We start from the raw sequence: 5,969 nt of genomic DNA, 5'->3' as shown, positions 1-5,969 counted from the left end.
GTCGCAGTTTGCTACGGAAGTGACGTTCCGTCGCCGCCATCTTGCTACACCCCACACTCGTCCACTGTAAAAATACACCAAGAAGGGGGAAAGCGGACATGTTGTTACACCCACCGGAGTTTTGCCTTTTACACGTATTTAGAACAGTACAGTGCGTTTATATAGTGAAATACAGGACTTAGAACCCCGTCTCACTGGTTAGATGTTGATTTTTAAAAGCAGCGGCATCCATTCCCTGCTCATCTCACAGGTTTAGTGATCTGACAGAAATTCGCTGCTTTTAAAATTCAACATCTAACCAGTCAGACGGAGTTCTAAGTACTGCATTACACTCTATAAACGCAGTTTATTGTTATAAATACGTGTAAAATACAAAACTCCGGTGGGTGTAACAACATGTCCGCTTCCCTCCTTCTTAGTGTATTCTTACTGTGGACGAGTGTAGGGTGTAGCAAGATGGCGGCGACGGAACGTCACTTCCGTAGCAAACTGCGATGGGTCGCCGAATATGTCGTTACACCGGTGTTCTGTCAGGTCAGGAAACCTATTGGATTTGAAAAGCATGCGCAGTAAGAATTTTTTGCTTACTTTCACTTTCGTTACATTTTCTTACAGTTTACCTCAATACAGTGACAGAGACTATAAATTACCGCCCGTGAGAGGAGGAGCGCCACCTGCCGGCCATACTCGGCACTGCAATTAGACAGACATCATAGAGGTATGCGCGCGCCTCCTGCCGGCCACAATGCGGTACTGCACCCCCCTATACAGCGCAAAGCAGACACTGCTTGTATCACTACCTGAGAGTGAGAGAGCGCCACCTAATAATCATATCCGGTACTGCACCTCTTTCTGTGCCTAAGCAGAATATCATAATAAAATAAAAATTAAGAATAAATACAAAATGTTAAATAAATGCATAACAACTAAAATGTAACAAACAAATAATTAAATGTGACAACCAATCACAATAAATAAATTTTATATTTTAAAATTTTATATTTTTAAAAATAAAACATTTTATATTTTATGTAGTACATATTGTTTATAAATAAGTAATACATATTAAATAAAAAAAATAAACAGGAACTGAAATAAAATATAAATAACCAACAATACAAATTAAAAATAAGTTAATAAAACAATTAATAAGTAAAATGTAATAAATAAATAATAATTTGTATGATTGTTGGTTTTTTATTTAAACAAAAAAAATATTAAAGAATACATAATAAAAAATAAAACAGGAACTAAAATTTAAACAATACATAACTAATAAATAATAAAAACAGTTAATAATAAATAACCAACAATAACAAATACAAAAACGTAAAAAATAAACAAATAAAAATAATAATAAAACGTAATAACCAAATGACCAATCATAATAAAAAATAAAATGAATACATTAAAAAATTAATATATATATATATATATATATATATATATATATATATATATATATATATATATATATATATATATATATATACACACACAGTGGGGATGGAAAGTATTCAGACCCCCTTAAATTTTTCACTCTTTGTTATATTGCAGCCATTTGCTAAAATCATTTAAGTTCATTTTTTTCCTCATTAATGTACACACAGCACCCCATATTGTACACACAGCCCCCCATATTGCACACACAGCCCCCCATATTGTACACACAGCACCCCATATTGTACACACAGCACCCCATATTGTACACACAGCCCCCCATATTGTACACACAGCACCTCATATTGCACACACAGCACCTCATATTGCACACACAGCACTCCATATTGTACACACAGCACTCCATATTGTACACACAGCACCCCATATTGTACACACAGCCCCCCATATTGTACACACAGCCCCCCATATTGTACACACAGCACCCCATATTGTACACACAGCCCCCCATATTGTACACACAGCACCCCATATTGTACACACAACACCCCATATTGCACACACAGCACTCCATATTGTACACACAGCCCCCCATATTGTACACACAGCCCCCCATATTGTACACACAGCACCCCATATTGTACACACAGCACCCCATATTGTACACACAGCACCCCATATTGTACACACAGCCCCCCATATTGTACACACAGCACCCCATATTGTACACACAGCACCCCATATTGTACACACAGCACCTCATATTGTACACACAGCCCCCCATATTGTACACACAGCACCCCATATTGACAGAAAAACACAGAATTGTTGACATTTTTGCAGATTTATTAAAAAAGAAAAACTAAAATATCACATGGTCCTAAGTATTCAGACCCTTTGCTGTGACACTCATATATTTAACTCAGGTGCTGTCCATTTCTTCTGATCATCCTTGAGATGGTTCTTCACCTTCATTTGAGTCCAGCTGTGTTTGATTATACTGATTGGACTTGATTAGGAAAGCCACACACCTGTCTATATAAGACCTTACAGCTCACAGTGCATGTCAGAGCAAATGAGAATCATGAGGTCAAAGGAACTGCCTGAAGAGCTCAGAGACAGAATTGTGGCAAGGCACAGATCTGGCCAAGGTTACAAAAAACATTTCTGCTGCACTTAAGGTTCCTAAGAGCACAGTGGCCTCCATAATCCTTAAATGGAAGACATTTGGGATGACCAGAACCTTTCCTAGAGCTGGCCGTCCGGCCAAACTGAGCTATCGGGGGAGAAGAGCCTTGGTGAGAGAGGTAAAGAAAAACCCAAAGATCACTGTGGCTGAGCTCCAGAGATGCAGTCGGGAGATGGGAGAAAGTTGTAGAAAGTCAACCATCACTGCAGCCCTCCACCAGTCGGGGCTTTATGGCAGAGTGGCCCGACGGAAGCCTCTCCTCAGTGCAAGACACATGAAAGTCTGCATGGAGTTTGCTAAAAAACACCTGAAGGACTCCAAGATGGTGAGAAATAAGATACTCTGGTCTGATGAGACCAAGATAGAACTTTTTGGCCTATGTGTGGAGAAAACCAGGCACTGCTCATCATCTGTCCAATACAGTCCCAACAGTGAAGCATGGTGGTGGCAGCATCATGCTGTGGGGGTGTTTTTCAGCTGCAGGGACAGGACGACTGGTTGCAATCGAGGGAAAGATGAATGCGGCCAAGTACAGGGAAATCCTGGACGAAAACCTTCTCCAGAGTGCTCAGGACCTCAGACTGGGCCGAAGGTTTACCTTCCAACAAGACAATGACCCTAAGCACACAGCTAAAATAACGAAGGAGTGGCTTCACAACAACTCCGTGACTGTTCTTGAATGGCCCAGCCAGAGCCCTGACTTAAACCCAATTGAGCATCTCTGGAGAGACCTAAAAATGGCCGTCCACCAACGTTTACCATCCAACCTGACAGAACTGGAGAGGATCTGCAAGGAGGAATGGCAGAGGATCCCCAAATCCAGGTGTGAAGAACTTGTTGCCTCTTTCCCAAAAAGACTCATGGCTGTATTAGATCAAAAGGAGCTTCTACTAAATACTGAGCAAAGGGTCTGAATACTTAGGACCATGTGATATTTCAGTTTTTCTTTTTTAATAAATCTGCAAAAATGTCAACAATTCTGTGTTTTTCTGTCAATATGGGGGGCTGTGTGTACAATATGGGGGGCTGTGTGTACAATATGGGGTGCTGTGTGTACAATATGGGGGCTGTGTGTACAATATGGGGTGCTGTGTGTATAATATGGGGGGCTGTGTGTACAATATGGGGTGCTGTGTGTACAATATGGGGGGCTGTGTGTACAATATGGGGTGCTGTGTGTATAATATGGGGGGCTGTGTGTACAATATGGGGTGCTGTGTGTATAATATGGGGTGCTGTGTGTACAATATGGGGTGCTGTGTGTATAATATGGGGGGCTGTGTGTACAATATGAGGTGCTGTGTGTACAATATGGGGTGCTGTGTGTATAATATGGGGGGCTGTGTGTACAATATGGGGTGCTGTGTGTACAATATGGGGTGCTGTGTGTATAATATGGGGGGCTGTGTGTACAATATGGGGTGCTGTGTGTATAATATGGGGTGCTGTGTGTACAATATGGGGTGCTGTGTGTATAATATGGGGGGCTGTGTGTACAATATGAGGTGCTGTGTGTACAATATGGGGGTGCTGTGTGTACAATATGGGGTGCTGTGTGTATAATATGGGGGGCTGTGTGTACAATATGGGGTGCTGTGTGTACAATATGGGGTGCTGTGTGTACAATATGGGGTGCTGTGTGTATAATATGGGGGGCTGTGTGTACAATATGGGGTGCTGTGTGTACAATATGGGGTGCTGTGTGTACAATATGGGGTGCTGTGTGTACAATATGGGGGGCTGTGTGTACAATATGAGGTGCTGTGTGTACAATATGGGGGTGCTGTGTGTACAATATGGGGTGCTGTGTGTACAATATGGGGTGCTGTGTGTACAATATGGGGTGCTGTGTGTACATTAATGAGGAAAAAAATGAACTTAAATGATTTTAGCAAATGGCTGCAATATAACAAAGAGTGAAAAATTTAAGGGGGTCTGAATACTTTCCATCCCCACTGTATATAGAATTAAAATATAATAATTACAATTTAATAATAAATACAATTTTATAAATAATATTAAATTATTATAATAATAATAATACACAAACAATAATAAATAAAATGACAGAATACAATATATCACTGCCTACCACCGACTACATGGGGGTATTGCACCCTATATGGTCCTGTGAAGAGTACTTTGTACCATCTGTTGGCCACACTCTGTACTGCACTCCCTCTACAAAGTACAAAGATATTTTTTATCACTGCCACCTGGCGGCTACAATGAGGTACTGCACCTCCACACAGTTCTATGATAGATCATTTTATATTTCAATACAAAGCAGCGCTATCCCCCAAAATTGTGAAAATGATGCCGTGAAGATCAAACAGTAATAACAAATTAAAATAAACGTTAAATAAATCAATTGTGATCAAGAGCAGAACTAAAGTCCATCTTCTCAATTCCACAGTGAAAAAAGGAAAAGGTGCCAAGCATCAACTGATGATAAAAGAGCAATGTAACTGTGCATACAGGATTGACAAAAAATAATAATAAAGGTCCACGGTAAGTGAATTCGACCTCCACCACACCTCCAGTGATAAGAAGAATGCTCGCTTACCAGATGGCAAGCAATAAGTGCTTGCGGTCTAAACCCGACCAGGGCCTTTCTCCAAGATCAGGACACAGAAAGTCTGAAGGAGAACCCGTCTAGGAGGTCAGCAGGGGATCGCCAAACTCGTCAGCCCAGGATCGTTCCCAGATCTGCTGATCCTGCCAGAAATCAATTGAGATTCTGATTTTCTGATAATCTCTTCCTGTGCTGCACTGACATATCAAGCAGTATTCTTAGTTCTGTCCAGTTCTACTCCGTTTATGGTTTTCAGACAGCCGATGGAGCTTTAGACTCTTTCCTATGCGTTTACTAGGCTAATCACAGCTGCTTTGCCTGTGAAAGGGCTATCCCTTCTATCAGTGAGCAGTCCCCCAGCCTTCCAAGCAAACCATCTTATTTGGGCTCTGATAAGATGGTTTGCCTGGAAGGCTGGGAGACTGCTCACTGATAGAAGGGATAGCCCTTTCACAGGCAAAGCAGCTGTGATTAGCCTAGTAAACGCATAGGAAAGAGTCTAAAGCTCCATCGGCTGTCTGAAAACCATAAACGGAGTAGAACTGGACAGAACTAAGAATACTGCTTGATATGTCAGTGCAGCACAGGAAGAGATTACAGAAAATCAGAATCTCAATTGATTTCTGGCAGGATCAGCAGATCTGGGAACGATCCTGGGCTGACGAGTTTGGCGATCCAAAGCTGTGATTAGCTGCGGTTTCAGGCACTGCGTCAGGATGCACAGGAAGCTATGCGCCAGGAGGCAGAAATCGCCCGCCACCAGATGGAGCAGTTGGTTACCTTCAACCAGGCCTTCCTTGGTGT

The sequence above is a fragment of the Aquarana catesbeiana genome, linkage group LG05, assembly GCF_042186555.1.
Source record: "Aquarana catesbeiana isolate 2022-GZ linkage group LG05, ASM4218655v1, whole genome shotgun sequence".
Classification (NCBI taxonomy): Eukaryota; Metazoa; Chordata; class Amphibia; order Anura; family Ranidae; genus Aquarana; species Aquarana catesbeiana.
The sequence above is the reverse complement of the archived record's forward strand: the minus strand, read 5'-3'. Positions refer to the sequence as shown.